At 46.3% G+C, this 17,407-nt stretch overlaps 1 pseudogene; it reads right to left on the bottom strand.

The window, feature by feature from the left end:
• Positions 1 to 16,418, bottom strand: part of LOC101112139 (liprin-alpha-1-like) — a 46,785-nt pseudogene extending 30,367 nt beyond the window's left edge.
• Positions 16,419 to 17,407: the final 989 nt, after the last annotated feature.

The raw sequence follows: 17,407 nt of genomic DNA, 5'->3' as shown, positions 1-17,407 counted from the left end.
ACTTGCTTTCCGGATGTAAAATGACTTTCATCAAAATGTGCATAACAGGTTACATTAGCAGTTATCAACTTCGAACATTTTAATTCTGAGAAAATGTTCTCTAAGAGTCCCACAGCAAATATAAACACTCAGAACAATATTAACCCTTATAAATCATAATGAGTAAGAAGTTCCATCTCATGTGTAGCAAAGCTTCTGGAGGAAACATGGCAAGCTGTCAACAACGATGAAGTCTGCAGAGAGAAGCTGGACTTGGGGCGGGGGTTCGGGTGGCAGGGGACAGAACTTACTCTATTGCCCTCGCTTCTCTCTTTGCTTTAAACTGGCTCCATGGAGCTCACCTGCATTCATGGGCATTCCTCACATTAATTCTTCTACACCCCACTTCACTTTCTCACAGGGTAAAACAAGACAAATGGGCCAAGTTTCTGAGTCACTTGACTTAACCTGGCAGCTCTGTGCTGTCGGCCAAGGCAGTCGCTTGCCTCATGCAGCACCTGAGTACATGAGACAGGCTGGTGCAAAGCTCGATATGGAAATCACACAGAAGAGTTCAAGACTTGTGGTGAAAGAAGGATGTCAAGCAGTCCACTGGTTTTTAGGAAATTTTAGATTGTGTATGTGGCTCTTATTATCTTTCTGAAGAACAGCACCATCCATCTGAAAGACTCACGCTTTGTCTCAGCTTTCGGGTGAACCCAGAAAGGACTACTCAGAATTCTGAACCACACACAATGGCCACACACACTAAATCCACCTATAATGCAAACACATTCAATGTTCAAAACCAGAAATGCTATACTTGTTACAGCAGTGGATTAGCCATAAGGAAAATGTAACTTGACTTCCGCTAAGCATCTCTAGTGACTGTAATAACAAACCCAGCTCAATTCAGCTCTTAACCAAATTTCTAAAGGATTTAGACATTAAACTACCTTGTCATTTTGCATTTCTTCTAATTGCTTTTTCGCATTTTCAACTTCCCATAGGAGAGAATTGTGAAAAAGATACACACACTGCTTTAGGGTCAGTTCTTACAGATGCTGCGTGGACTGTGGGATGGCTACTCTTCTGTTTGAAAGCATAAAGCACCTTGGGAGAAGGGGCGGGCCTCGCGCCCAGAGTGAAGTGCCAGCACGAGGCCGGTTGACAACTTTTAGCACTAACTTATACACAAACCATCTCCTCCCTCCCCGACTGATCTTCTAGGTACAAGAAGGCCAGGTCCCTGGGGTAAGTGAAACTACTTTATACTTGCTTTCAGCTTTTGCAGTTCGGTGGTCACTCAGGAAACTGGCACAGGTTTCACATGCCAAATTCAAACCTGAGACAAAGCTATCCCCACCTCAGGGCCAGCCCACAGGTCAGGGTGAAGTGAGAGGAAAACCCTGTGTGGTCTCTAGTGAAGTGTATGTGTCATCTTGGGTTTTGTGGGGGGAAAATGTGCCACAGTACTTGCAGTGACCATAGGTCTCTCTCAGAAAAGCCGACATCAGGGATGATTCTGGGCCTCGTCTTTAGGGCACTAGTGCAGCTAGGCCATGTTTTCACCAAACCTGAATTGGACTGTTGCCCACTGAGCTGCTCTGATATAGGTTCTCAGACATTTTCCAAAGCAAATGAAAAGAGAGAAGGCTGGAGTTGGAATATAAGAATGCTTGCTTTTACTTGCTCCAATCTTTTCTATCATATTATATAAAAGATCCTGAACTAAACTTCTTAATTTGGCTGGATCAGCCCTTAGCTACATCACACAGGATTCCTTTGATGTGATTGCCATGTGGCATGTGGGATCTTAGCTCCCCAAGCAGGGATCGAACCTGCATCCCTGACCTTGCCAGGCAGACTCTCAACCACTGGACTGCCAGAAAAGCCCCAGAAATAAACTTCTAAGAAAGAAACGAAGGGGTGAGGGTGGATCTAGAAGAAAGTTCTAGCACAGCAGCTGGTAACATCGCGGCCATTGGTGGATCTGGCTCACTGATGCTTTCTGTAAGGGTTGCAGGCACATATCTATTGTCTATTCCTTTACACACTGCCACGCTTATTGACTAGCATGAAATGCTGCTACTCAGTTATTCATAACCAGTAAAGGCATTCACTCTGGGGCCCTCTATGGGAACACTTTTCCAACTTCTGGCTTGGAGATTTCCCCCTCACACAGACTGGGCCAGGCCAGGCCGGGCCATGCCAGATGTGCCTCTTTGTAAAGGGACTGTGGGGCTGGCTCATCTTACTCTCCAGAGCAGCCATTCTGTCCTTCAGATGAAGCTGAAGCCTCTCCTCTGATTTGGACAGAAGTTTATGCACGGTATCTGATAAACATTTATTGTGTTCTTCATTCATTTTTTTCTCTCTGCCTTGCCTAAAACAAGAAAAACCCAAAACTCATAAACTTCAAGAGCAAGTACGGTCCTTCTTTTAAAACCACCCTGTATGCAAGACAGCAAAAGAGACACAGATGTGTAGAGTGGACTTTTGGATTCAGAGGGAGAGGGAGAGGGTTGGATGATTTGGGAGAATGGCATTGAAACATGTATACCATCATGTAAGAAACGAATCGCCAGTCTATGTCCAATGCAGGATACAACATGCTTTGGACTGGTGCACGGGGATGACCCAGAGAGGTGTTATAGGGAGGGAGGTGGGAGGGGGGTTCATGTTTGGGAACACATGTACACCCGTGGTGGATTCATGTCAATGTATGGCAAAACCAATACAGTATTGTAAAGTAAAATGAAATAAAAAAAAATTAAAAAATAAAAAAATAAAAGCACTGTGGAGCAGCGACGTGAGCAGCCTGTGCCCTGATTCCCTAGGAGGCCCCCTCCCATGGCCACCTCTGGTGGGCTCTTGGGAATCACCAGAGCAGACTGGTAAGTGCAGAGGAGGCAGGGACTTCACTTGTCAAAGGTCACTCCCAATGCTTCTCTTTGACAGAGCACCTAGGAGACCTTAGCGTCACCAGCCATTACTTGTCACAGGGGCTTGGGGAGCAAGCAGATTTACACTCAGAAACAAGCAGACTTTAAAGGGGATCAGCTTACACACACCTTGGTAGAGGAATTTCCCCAGTATATAAACAGAAGCTTGAGTCTGGATTAAGGAGCATATTCAGTTTATAAAGCAAAAGCTGAGAAAATTCATTTTGGGATAAAAGCCAGTGGAAATAGACTTTCACATATTTTTCTTTACATGCAACATCACTTGAATTCTTTGTAACGATTGCTGTTGTTCAGTTACTCAGTCGTGTCTGACTGTTTGTGACTCCATGGGCTGCAGCACACCAGGCTTCCCTGTCCTTCAGTATCTCCCAGAAGTTTCTCAAACTCACGTCCATAGAGTCTGTTTTGCCAACCAACCATCTAGTCCTCTGTCACACTTCTCTTCCTGCCTTCAATCTTTCCCAGCATCAGGGTCTTTTCCAATGTGTCAGTACTTCGCATCAGGTGGCCAAAGTATTAAACCTTCAGCCTCAACATCAGTCCTTCCAATGAATATTCAGGACTGATTTCCTTTAGGATTGATTGGTTTGATCTCCATGCAGTCCAGGGGACTCTCAAGAGTCTTCTCCAACACCTCAGTTCAAAAGCATCGATTCTTTGGTGCTCAGCCTTCTTTACGGTCCAACTCTTATATCCATACATGATTACTGGAAAAAAAAAAAACATAGCTTTAACTAGGTGTTCCTTTGATGACAAAGAAATGTCTCTACTTTTAATATGCTATCTAGGTTGGTCATAGCTTTTCTGCCAATGATAATTCATATTCAGTTCAGTTCACTTGCTCAGTCGTGTCTGACTGTGCAACCCCATGGATTGCAGCATGCTAGGTTTCCTTGTCCATCACCAACTCCCAGAACTTGCTCAAACTCATGTCCATTGAGTTGGTGATGCTGTCCAACCATCTCATCCTCTGTCATCCGCTCTATTCCTGCCTTCAATCTTTCCAGCATCAGGGTCTTTTCCAATATGAAAATTCGTATTAAAAAATGAAATAATTACCTCAAGCAATTTTAAATGTAATAACAAAGTTGGCAAGTCTGTATTTTATAAATTGAGCATCAATTTCATGGTTTAAAAAGCTGTTTAAAAAAAAATGGAGAGAAGACAAAAGAATGATCTATTTGAGATTGGCCCTGTGTTAGAAATTGCTGAGGCTAATTGATGGGTCATGGGTATTTATTATACTACTCCATCCACTTTTGGGCATGTTTGAAATTTTCCACCAGAAAAAATTAAACAAACGGGTAATTTTCTGTTAAAACAGAGTCTTCTCCAGCAACACAACTCGAAGGCATCAATTCTTCAGTGCTCAGCCTTCTTTATGGTCCAGCTCTCACACCCATACGTGACTACTGGAAAAAACATAGCTTTGACTATGTGGACCTTTGTCGGCAAAGTGATGTCTCTACTTTTCAATACCCTGTCTAGGTTTGTCATAGCTTTCCAACGAGCAAGCATATTTTAATCTCATGGCTGCAGTCACCATGTCTGCAGTGCTTTTTGAGCCCAAGGAAACAAAACCTGTCACAGCTTCCACAATAAAGCATTGGCATTCAAATATTTTTAAAACAAACCAAAAGTTTACTTTGAATTGGCTTAGTCATAAACAGCATCCCGATCTCAACAGCCTCTGAGCAGCACTTCTGAAAGTAAGGAAGTACACCCTGATCGGGAGATATTGAGCTCTCTGCCTAAGAGGGGAGGGTGCCTCACCATTGGTCTCATGATGGTAGTCAGAATCACTGCCCCCCAGGAGCCTGCGTGTGAGGCTCTGTGGTCCAGGCCCAAGAACACAGGCATAGTGGGGACAGTACTGACATGTGAGGCTGGACCTGGGATCCCCACTCCATTTCCTGGATGGTCTGTATTGACGTGGAGCCAGCCCTTCCAGGAAACCTCTCTCAGGACTTGGTCATGCGAGCCTCCACCATCACCCTTTCCTGACGTGCCTTCTGTCTCAGTGCAACTATGGTTCTCCTCCTGTCTAGGAGCAGCCATCCTACACACATACTGTGTCTGGACAAGCAGTTTGGTATGTGGGACTCAAGCGCCACGTCCAAGGCAAGCGCCACGTTCAAGGCAAGCAGGCTCCACACCTGGGTGCCATGCCTTCAGTTTCATGGGCCTCGGGCTGGCACCCACAGGTTTGTCTGAGGGGCACTCGTGAGGTCCACCTGTATCCCAAGCAGCTCTCTGGACTGGCTGCTCAGACCAACAACAAGCCTCTTTGAATATGGGGACGCCCTGGCCTCTGCCCACTGCCTATGGGCGACCACCTCTGGCCCTGTTCCCGAGGAGGTGGGTGCCTGGATTAGCAGATGGGGCCACACATGCACACACTTGGAGGCAGAGATGGGAGCAGCGGAGAGAGGCAGCAATGCCCCCTGCCCAAGCTGTGTCTGCCACCCAGACGGAGCCTCCCTGTCAGCACACGCACCCACTGCAGCTCCTTGTTCTTCTCCTCTAGTTGGGCCTCCACCTGGCACAGCCTCTCCTCTGTGCTGCCATGTCTCTCTCCCGCCTATTGGTCAAGAACAGCATCAGCTCTGCTGGAAACTACCCTGTTCTGATGGCTTGCGGGCTGTGATTGCAGGGGTGGCAAGTGGGCCATGGGGACTATGGGCCCCAGGTTGGCGGGGGGCATGCCCGCATGCCTGCTCACACAGCCTACGCAGCTTCTTGTGTGACACGTGGGTCAGGGAGGGTGCTGGTGCCTGGCTCATGAGAGGAGACGCACTCCCCCATGCCCTGGGCCCTGCACCCACGGCCACTGCACCCGCTCGTCTGACTGCCTGTGGCGAGCCAGCGTGGGCAGCAGGCAGTGGCAAGTGTGGGACACACGAGGCACACGTTCTACGTTCCTAATCTGGGAGGTAAGTTCAAACCGTTTAGTCTCCTTAGTGGCAGAGCTTCCTGAAGACAAAACGTCGGACTACAAGACCGTCTGGGGAGGGACAGCAGAGATGCTAGGGGAAAGAAAGCAAGCCTTGAGAGGAAGATCACAGGTAGAAGGGCTCCCCCCTGGCTGCTGTTAGTGACCCTGGCCTGGGAGGGTCTGTGAGCACCCAACACTGCTGGCCACCCGAGACAAGAGGGCCCCTCAGCCGCTCACTCAGTTCCAGGCAATGCACCCAACAGCTGCGCCAACACAGGCCCACCCGACTCTCCATGCCCAGCCAGTGCTCACCAGCAGTGCGGGGCAACACTGTTCCCACCAGAAGGACGGAGTGGCTGGCTGGCTGGCAGTGGGGACAATGCTCCCAACAACGCCACATCCCTGGGACACGGCCTCTCACCTGCGGGCTCCTGGGGATGGCAAGCTGGGAGTGGGGCCCCGGGTCTGCATATGCCCCTCTGTGACTTCTTCAACAAGTAAAGAAGTCTTCAATAAAGACTTAAAACTGTGTTCATTATAGAGCTATTTTGGCCATCTCTTAAACAAGAATGGGATTTTTCTAGGTCTCTATCCTGCTAGGCTTTGAGTGGCTGACTGAACTTTGAGCAGCAGTGACTCGGAGCTGAAGAGTCCTGGGGACACACAGAACACAGGACAAAACTGGAGGGAAATTAACGTAGGGATGACACAGAAGCGGGCACTGTCTGACACTCAGGGAGTGCTCCCATCTCAGACGGGCAGCACGACCCCCGCGTCTGCGCTCCTGTGTGGACTAAGCAGCATGGGCAGGGGCACAGTGGGACAGCATGGGAAAAGGCCCTCTCTGCGCCCGCCCCCCCTCCCCTCCAGGACACAGAGCAGCACCTTAGAGAGCACAGCCACCCTCTGCGCCAGCTCAGCCTCCACCTCGGGCAGCGTCTCCCTCTGCAGCATCTGCTGCAGCTTCTCCACCAGCTCCAGGCGCTCCTGCAACTGATGGTTCTTATCCTCCGTCTCCAAAGGGAGAGCAGAGGATCAAAACAGGCCGAATGGTGTAGTCACTGCCACTTTAAGTAAGCTGAGACAAAGCCTAAATGCACGTGTCTAGTGTCTACTGGATTAGGTCTGTTTAGGAAGCTGCGTCACAATAAATTTTCTCTCAGTGTTCCTGGGCTTGGTCTCAGTAAGCAGAACACCTCCTGCCAGAGTATTTGCTTTTCCTAGATGTTCCCCAAAGAAGTCTTAAAAAAAATTCTTATATATTAAAGAAAATCAGTTTTCTGTAGAATCTTATTCATTCTTATTGGCAAATTAAGGGAAGAAAGGTTCAGTAGAGACCCTTCTTAAAACATCACTAGAATCATCATTTGAAGAGAATCCTACCGACCGCAGATGGCCATGGGCCTGTAAGCCAAAATATGGCTTTCATTTCCTCTGAAATACAGACCTGATTAGAGGTCTGGTGAAATGCCAGTCAACTAATATTTGTAAATGCACGATTATTCTTTTAATAGATTTTCTTACTCTGAAAAACTTTCAATGTAGAACATTTAGACAAACACTTTTTTAGAAAAGAAAAAAAAAAACTTATCTATAAGTTCAGGTTCCTGAGAGGTTATCATTTGCTTCTAAGCAGCTTTCATATTTTTTCTCTGTGTGTATGACTCTATGTACATACATACACAAACAATACAATATGATTTAAAATCCTCAGAAAACAATAACATATGGTATGTAGTATTTTCTGATCTGCCTTTTACAGCCATTGTTTTGTATATGCTCTTAATTAGCATCCCACATCATACTTTTCAATGGCTTTCTAGTATTTTATTTTTGTGGTGGGGACAATGATACACTTTGGCACACACCAGACTGACTCACTTTGTTTTGGAGAACCCAGATTTGGTTTTCCTGGTTAAGTCCTGATTATCTGAGACCACATGGGAACAGGAGCAAGTAAGTTTCACCAAACCGCAGGAAGGATAAACCCTAATCAGACCAGAGCTCTAACCTTGCCTTTTGTCACAGTGACCCCAGTTTCCAGCAGGCAGCCAGCTGCCATGAAGTTCCCTGCTGCTCTCTGCTCTTTCAGGAAAAATGCTAACAAGCCTACAGATTCAAGTCAAGTAAAACAAAAGAGTCAGGAGTGGAATTCCACAAAATAGTTAAACCAAGTCCCAAATAATTCAAACTTGTAAGTTGCAGTCACCCCCAATTTTTTAAAAAAATGTATTTCCTTCCAGTACAGCTGATTTACCATGATGTACATCCACAGTTATTAATGCAATATTTTAGGGTCATAAGAACATTACACTAGGACTTGATTTCCAACGTGGTAGTCACAGGAAAAGGTCTTAACATTCCTTCCTGAGTAATCCATTACTATAAAAATCAGACACAGTTCAGTAAAACCCATTACCTGTTGATGCATAGAATCCTTATTTGCAATTTCATTTTCAAGTTTATTATTAAGGTCGTGCACAGAGGTGGCTTTGTACTGTGCAGTGAGGTAACATTCCTCAAGGGTAGTGATGCTCTTTTCCATGTCCTCCTACAGGGCCATGGCCTACATCTGGCATTGCAGAGGAGAAAAGGGAAGCCATTATCATGGAACACTCCGATACACTTAAGAGTAAAAAGAAAGCTGGACTAAATCCTAAGTTTCAAATCAAACATAAAGTTAGCACCCACAAAATGTATACTATCATGTAAGAAATGAATCACCAGTCTATGTTCGATGCAGGATACAGGATGCTTGGGGCTGGTGCACAGGGATGATCCAGAGAGATGATATGTGGTGGGAGGTGGGAGGTGGGAGGGGGTTCATGTCTGGGAACTCATGTACGCCCTCTGTGGATTCATGTCAATGTATGGCAAAACCAATACAGTATTGTAAAATAAAGTAAAAATAAAAATTTTAAAAAACAACAACAACAACAACAAAGTGCTAGACATGGCGGTTTTCTTGGACATAGGCCAAAAAGTGCCTACCACATCTGCCACGATTGGCACCAATCTGTCTTAATGTTCTGTCTGGCCACTTTGTTTACCAAGCTTATTTTCTACATAATAATCCCAAACAGCAAACAAAAAGTATACCAAACTACCCTGTTATTACAAGAATTCCAGGAGGAAAGATATCTGGCATGAAATCAGGACCTCTGTCTGCTACACCATACAGGCAGGCTTGACCCAGAACAGGGAGGGATCTTCAACAGACCCAACAGGGAGGGATCTTCAACAGACCCAACAGGGAGTTCTGAGGCTCGTTTCCTCAGGTAAAAGTTGGGAAAATCTCATGCAATTTCCTCAAAATTAAAGTAAGAATATTAACAAGTGGAAACAGAAGTCAAAGTGTAACACAACTATAAGCAGCCTTCTCAAGCAAGCCTATTTCTAAAGCAGAGTTACACCACATGTATGAAATGCTCAAACCAGGACCAGAACTTGCTGCTGGTGCAACTCCTATCCGCCAGTTCAAAATCCATTTCAGTTCCCTCCCTGGTCACTAAGTAACCAATGTGGGCAAAATCCTAACATTAAAAGTGAAAGTTCTTAAAAATGCTTTTTCCAGAATTCTCTACATATTAAACTCTGCCACCTAATCTCCAAAGAGTAGTGTGAATAGGTTATACAAACATGTGCAAATGTTTCTGTTTTGAGTTCTCACATAGAATTACTCACACCAAGCTACTAAACAAGTACACCTGCTGTACCACGTGTTGAAGGGGTTCTGTCTGAGACAGTCTCATGGGGAAGGGTGGGGCATGGTGGGCACTATACAAAGGAGAGGTGAGGCTCACAGGAGGAGGCCTGAACCCCAGCACTCTTCTGTTTTCACAGTTACCATTAGGCAGTTTCTCATAAGTCATGAAACCCGCAGACATGACCACCAGAAACATCACACTTCCACATGGTCACACAGTTTGGGCCTGAGGATCTGAGGGTGAGGAAATGCCACTCGACTTGTCTGACCACTGATATCACTGTTACACATCCCTTCAAGGAGCAGAACCTCAGAAAACTAGAGAAGATGGCCAAGCAAAGCTGCCTCAGCAGAGCCCACACAGCATGCTCCCATCTTTCCAAGAGAACGGGCTCCACAGACATCATCAGACTCGCCTGAGTGAATCAGAAGGAAATTTCAGCATCATCAGGAACACATTCGACAGGCAGGTGGCGGGGGAGGAGGGATGAACCAGGAGACTGGGGTTGACATATATACAGTACCGATACTATGTATAAAGTCAACGAGTAAGGACATAGTATACAGCATAGGGAAGTCTACTCAGTGCTCTGTGGTGAAGTAAATGGGCAGGAAATCTAAAAAAGAGGGATATATATATATTATATATGACTGATTTACTTTGCTGTACAGCAGAAATTGACACAGCAGTGTAAAGCAACTGTACACCAATAAGTGAATGAATTTTTAAAAAAGGAACACACTGGGCCCCCTAGAACTTGTAGAAATGAGGAGTCCACACCCAGAGTGCAGCACAATGCTAGGGCTACACTCATGTTGGTCCACTGCCAACAGACCACCTGGACCAGGCCTCTTCTGCCCCAGAAACCTTGATGCAGAGGCAGGGAGGCAGCCAGTCATGGTCTCACCAGTGCTCTGCTCTTACTCACGCAGCCATCCCAAGGCTGAGATCACCAGGAGAACAAGGAACCCACATTCCACCTCAGAACAGACACAGCCTTTGTCACTCACTTCATGGACATCCCGCTGCAGTTTCATGTTCACCTCCTCAGACTTGAGGAGGTCCTTCCTGGCTGTGTTCAGGTCCTCCTCCAGCTCTGTCACTTGGACAGAGAGGGCTGCCAGGCGCTCCTTCATCTGGTTCTGCTCCTGTGACAGCTTGTCTATGAATTCCTGGAGCTTGATCACCTTAGCCAGGTCTTCCTCATGGCTTAGAGAGCTGTCGGAGGGTCTCTAAGGGGGAAAGGAAGCCTTAGACAGCCTTGTTTTTGGAGGGAGGGAACACAGCACTTCTGGGCAATTGGTGAGGTCAAAACTGCCTTCTGCACTCTGGGAGCTCACAGGAGCCTCTGCCTTCTGCACTCTGGGAGCTCACAGGAGCCTCACGGCCACGCAGACCTACATGGTGCACTGGTGAGAGGTCCCAACAGCCCCGCACAGACTGGATGGTAAGATGAGAACCAGACAGAGAGTGAGACCAAGGACTTGCCTTTCCATTGGCGCTTGGCATGTTTTCTTGCTCATGATTTACATCAAACACCCCGTCCATTAGTATCTTTTCCTGGTTATTCTCTTTAGGAATCATCTGCTAAAACCAAAAAAATTGAATCAGAGTAAAGAAATTAGTAAAGACAGCAAAACTCCACCTGGAAAAACTCAACTCTAAAACTGAAAACATAACATAAAAAGAAAATACATGGTGATGCTATCCATCCTGAATACAACCAGGTGACTAGAGTCAGAATTTGTCTTCTACTGGACAAAGGGGTACTTAAGAGATCCTGCAGGTCTGAGCCACAAGTCTAGTTTACTAGTTATTAAAATAACCCAGGTGGGCTTGTCTTCAATCAGAAAGATAAATAACATCTGATGTCCACCACTACAGCCTTCATACTTTTTTAAAATGAAAGGATACAAATGACAAACCCTTAACCGAAATTACACGATGACTGATCAAACTTACCTCTTTATGTGTAGCACATAATTCTTCTTCTAACAAACTACACCTTTAGATTGCTAGTCATAATCACTCTCTCAACTGAAATAAAAGGGGTTGAGTCACCGTGTGTTGATGTGTGTATATATGTTAGTGCATGTCTGACTGTATACTCACCCTAATACATGGCTACTGTAACAGAATACCTTTAATGTCTCTCATTGATCTTAACGTCAAGAAAATCTGCTTGTTAACAGCTTTAAATTCTAAGTTTGAGGGAACAAAATGTTATCCTAAATTAATTCTATTGCCAAGTTTTTAAACTGCAAATTGATATACAGAATATAATAAATCTTGAGATATTTATGCCAACTAATACTTTTTAACTGGGGGCTTCCCAGGTGGCTCAGTGGTAAAGAATCCGCCTGCCATTGCAAGAGGCAGGTTCGATCCCTGGGTTGGGAAGATCCCCTGGCTTAGAAGATGGTCACCCACTCCAGTATTCTTGTCTAGGAAATCCCAAGAAGAGAGGAGCGTGGTGGGCTATAGTCCACAGGGTCACAAAGACTGGGACATGACTGAGCATATACACAGCCAACACTTTGTAACCACATAAAACTCTGACTTCTTATGGAAAAAAAATGTATTTACAAAAATTCAAGAAGCTCAAAAGTCAACTAGTTACATAAATACATGACTCATCCACCTAACAAGGCAGCAAGTGTACAAATCCAGGACAGCCGGGTGGCTGGTACTTTCTCATCCAGGACCTTGTGGTGCTCGAACAGATTTCAGTGCCCTGAGCACCTCCACCTCACTGGTCATGCTGGCTGGGGACTGCACCTGCTGCTTGCCCGCCGTCATCTGGAGGGATGGCACGTATCAGGAAACCAGGCACTTCAGGTGCTTCAGCAGCAGGTGCAGGGCAGGGCCAAAGGAACACCTTCAACTTCATATTTGAATTCAGGGCAGATAACACCTCTCAGCCTCATGCTATAGCCAAAAACATGCTAAGGTACATTGGAATACTGCCAGTTCAGTCTAAAGTTAGAGTGGACTTTCCCAGTGGCCTAGTAGTTAAGACTCTACACTTCTGCATGGGTCATGAGTTTTAATCCCTGCTTGCGGAACTAAGATCCCACAGAAAGTGTAGCTTGGATAAAAATGTAAGTTGAGAGAACTCCCCCCTCAAATGTCCTAAAATTACATTAGCTCTCACCATAAATTTGAAGCAAGGTATGAGAACCCCGAACTGATCCACCCTGGTCTGCTCAGTGGGAAGATGCGGAAAGTGACTTAAAAATAAGACAGAGTTTAAAGACAACAACACGGAGTCCAGTGGCGATCCCTGCGGGGCAAATGTCAACACGTAAGAATCCCCCTACTGACCCTGGTGTTGCTCCTTTCCACTTTCAGCACAGCTATTTCTTCTTCTCTTTTAAGAAGCTGCTCCTTGCATATATTTAATTCTTCAGTAGGAGTTGGACACTCCTAGAAAACAGTTAAATGTGTAACTAAATGCAAACACAAATTTAAAAGAGAGTGAGACTTTGAAGACTGACCCTGACATGTCTCTCCAGGCTCCACACAAAGGATCTCCCTGCCCCTCCAGAGAAGAGGGGGTCCGCTGACACCAAGACCACACAGACCACCACAACTCAGACTGGCCTTAAGCCTCCACCTCGACCTGGCAGGCATGCAGCAGGGGAGAACCCGGAATCCAAGCCTGCCTTCTCAAGAACGTCCAGGGATGTCTAAGAAACTTTCCTAAACATAAACCTAACAACAAAGTGGATAAAGAAATTCTTAAACAACACATAGACAACTGACCTAGAACCACTGGGGAGAGTGAAGAAAAGAGGTAAGGCCTACAAGGCCACCAGGCTTTGGAGTGTTCCTCTGGGAAAAAGACTGATGGGACCCCAAGGCCATCTATTAGACTGACTCCACTGAAGTCACTCAGTTGTTCAATAAACTGGTTAAAATGTTAAATTTATGTTATATGTCCAGTTCAATTCAGTTGTTCAGTCGTGTCCGACTCTCTGCAACCACATTAATCGCAGCATGCCACGCCTCCCTGTCCATCACTAACTCCCGGAGTTTACCCAAACTCATGTCAACGAGTCAGTGATGCCATCCAGCCATCTCATCCTCTGTCATTCCCTTCTCCTCCTGCCCCTAATCCTTCCCAGGATAAGGGTCTTTTCCAGTGAATCAACACTTCGCATGAGGTGGCCAAAGTATTGGAGCTTCAACTTCAACATCAGTCCTTCCAATGAAGACCCAGGACTGATCTCCTTTAGGATGGACTGGTTGGATCTCCTTGCAGTCCAAGGGACTCTCAAGAGTCTTCTCCAACACCACAGTTCAAAAGCGTCAATAATTCAGTGCTCAGCTTTCCTCACAGTCCAACTCTCACATCCATACATGACCACTGGAAAAACCATAGCCTTGACTAGACAGACCTTTGTTGGCAAAGTAATGTCTCTGCTTTTCAATATACTATCTAGGTTGGTCATAACTTTCCTTCCAAGGAGTAAGCATCTTTTAATTTCATGGCTGCACTCACCATCTGCAGTGATTTCGGAACAAAAAAAAAAAAATACAGTCTGACACTGTTTCCACTGTTTCCCCATCTATTTGCCATGAAGTGATGGGACCGGATGCCATGATCTTAGTTTTCTAAATGTTGAGCTTCAAGCCAACTTTTTCCCTCTCCTATCTCAGTTTCATCAAGAGGCTTTCTAGTTCCTCTTCATTCTCTGCCATAAGGATGGTGTCATCTTCATATCTGTTAGTTCAGTCACTCAGTCTTGTCTGACTCTTTGCGACACCATGAAGCGCAGCACGCCAGGCCTCCCTGTCCATCACCAACTCCCAGAGTTCACTCAGACTCACGTCCATCGAGTCAGTGATGCCATCCAGCCATCTCATCCTCGGTCGTCCCCTTCTCCTCCTGCCCCCAATCCCTCCCAGCATCAAAGTCTTTTCCAATCGGTCAACACTTCGCATGAGGTGGCCGAAGTACTGGAGTTTCAGCTTTAGCATCACTCCTTCCAAAGAAATCCCAAAGTTGATCTCCTTCAGAATGGACTGGTTGGATCTCCTTGCAGTCCAAGGAAGTCTCAAGAGTCTTGTCCAACACCACAGTTCAAAAGCATCAATTCTTCAGTGCTCAGCCTTCTTCACAGTCCAACTCTCACAGTCACACATGACTACTTGAAAAACCTTATCTGAATATCTGAGGTTATTGATATATCTTCCATTAATCTTGATTCCAGCTTGTGCTTCTTCACAGTCCAACTCTCACAGTCATACATGACTACTTGAAAAACCATATCTGAATATCTGAGGTTATTGATATTTCTTCCATTAATCTTGATTCCAGCTTGTGCTTCTTCCAGTCCAGCTTTTCTCATGATGTACTGTGTATAAATTAAATAAGCAGGGTGACAATGTACAGCTTTGACATTCTCCTTTGCCTATTTGGAACCAGTGTGTTGTTTCACGTCTAGTTCTAATTGCTGCTTCCTGACCTGCATACAAGTTTTTCAAGAGGCAGGTCAGGTGGTCTGTATCCCCATCTCTTTCAGATTTTTCCAGTTTATTGTGATCCACATATTCAAAGGCTTTAGCATAATCAGTAAAGCAGAAATAGATGTTTTTTTTTTTTTTTTTTCTGGAACTCTCTTGCTTTTTTGATGATCCATCGGATGTTTGCAATTTGATCTCTGGTTCATCTGCCCTTTCTAAAACCAGCTTGAACATCAGGAAGTTCACAGTTCATGTATTGCTGAAGCCTGGCTTGGAGGATTTGAGCATTACTTTACTTGCATGTGAAATGAGTGCAATTGTGTGGCAGTTTGAGCATTCTTTGGAATTGCCTTTCTTTGTGATTCGAATGAAAACTGACCTTTTCCAGTCCTGTGGCCACTGCTGAGTTTTCCAAATTAGCTGGCATATTGAGTGCAGCACTTTCACAGCATCATCTTTCAGGATTTGAAATAGCTCAACTGGAATTCCATCACCTCCACTAGCTTTGTATGTAGTGATGCTTTCTAAGGCCCACTTGACTTCACATTCCAGGATGACTGGCTCTAGATGAGTGGTCACACCATCGTGATTATCTGGGTTGTGTATTTTACCACAATTTGCGTGCACCTGGGGCCATCCACGTGGTGAACTTGCTCAAACTGAACCACTGAGTCTTTCATTCTTCTATTTTTCTTAGCACAGATTAAAAACAAAACAAAACAAAACATCCTGGGCTACATATCCCCTACTACACACTGAGTATTCAGCACCCAAGACAGTGCCCAGCACCTGTAAGAGGCATGTAGTAGATATTTGAAGCTATGAGGGTGTATGTTATACATGTAAACAATAGGTACTCTTCATTAAAATCTTGGACACCCTGGTCTGTGCTTTGTAGGATAGAGAACATTAAGATGCTTAGCCTTACTGCTTCAAGGACTGACTCTCTAGCTTAATCCTCAATACCCCAGGCAGTGTTTCCCTTCTTGTGGGGCCTTCGCTTACCCTCCATGCAGCACCTGCACAACCTCATACAAGGTCAACCTGCTGGGGTCGATCCTGCCCACTAAGGCCAAAATGTCCTGGCAGCCAGGGACCACAACCATGGAAACAAAATGAAACACAACCCCAATGCTTCATGGGGTGAGGACCAATCCGACCGGTCCAGCCCCCAGCTGCTCTCACCTCAGGCCACTCTGCTTCCAGGACTTGGGCCAAGGCCAAGTTCTTCCTCGTCTTGGCCTTTGCCTTGGGGTTGCAGCACTGAAAAAGAGCTCACAGGCAGGCTTTGCTGTGACCCATCCTCACGAATCGGGGCAGCCCTCCACTCAGGAGCAACTGCTGTTTCACGGTCTCATACATCAGCACCCGAGCTATCACCACCGATCTCACACTACGACAACCGCTATTCACACTATGACCACTGCTCTCACATACACCACTTTCACTTCTGATCTCAAAAGCACCGCTCTCACGTACCACTCTCACACGCACCACTCTCACACTATGACCACTGCTGTCACCCTATGACCACCAGCAACACTGTCTCAAGAAGAAATGGCACAAAGGCTCTGCCAACAGCACATCTCCCAGGATCCAGAAACCCAGAACCCACTCAGTCACCAGGGGCTCCGTGGTAACAGCGGGCTGGGCTCAGGCCCGCTGTCAAGGATGCAGAGGGGGGAGGAGCTGCCAAAAAGACGGCAGCTGACTGTGGGTGTGGTAGAAGGAAAGCCGTGCCCACAGCTCACGCCCACCATCAAACATGACCTTGCAAGATACTGGGTCACAGTCGAACTGAATAGTTTAAACTGCTTCAGAAACCACCACCACTAGGAATGAGCACGTCTTCTAAGTGGGCTTCTTCCCCCTCCAACACCCAAACAAGCCTCCAGTGAGGCTACTGAAGGGGCACCCCTGAACTCAAGGGTATCCCCAGAACCCACTCAGCTGAGGTGGACTCACCACGCTAGCTGCCCCTCACTCTCACCCTGAGCTTGGTCCTCCCTGACTGACTGTCTCACTCGAGCTCAACAAGGGCTTGACCAACCTAGCTCCAGGCACTTAAAATGAACCCACAGTGGGTACAGGGGTTCATTTAACCTGCTGCAAACTCGCCCTCTTAACTTCGACCCTGGGCTGCCAGATGACTCTGCCCCATGGGGGCTGCATGGTGGAGGTTCAGGGGTGTTCCTGCCTTGAGCCGTGACAGCCAGTGCCTTCCAGACCCCACCAGGTGCTGCCACACCCTCCACCCCCAAGTCTTCCACCCATCTCTTGGCCCCACTCCTACCCTCGTGGCTCTCCACTCGCCAGTGCATAGGCCACACCATCCCTGGATCAGCCAGGAC

Source organism: Ovis aries, chromosome 6, assembly GCF_016772045.2.
Source record: "Ovis aries strain OAR_USU_Benz2616 breed Rambouillet chromosome 6, ARS-UI_Ramb_v3.0, whole genome shotgun sequence".
Classification (NCBI taxonomy): domain Eukaryota; kingdom Metazoa; phylum Chordata; class Mammalia; order Artiodactyla; family Bovidae; genus Ovis; species Ovis aries.
Note: the sequence above shows the minus strand (reverse complement) of the source record. Positions and strands in the feature narration are given on the sequence as shown.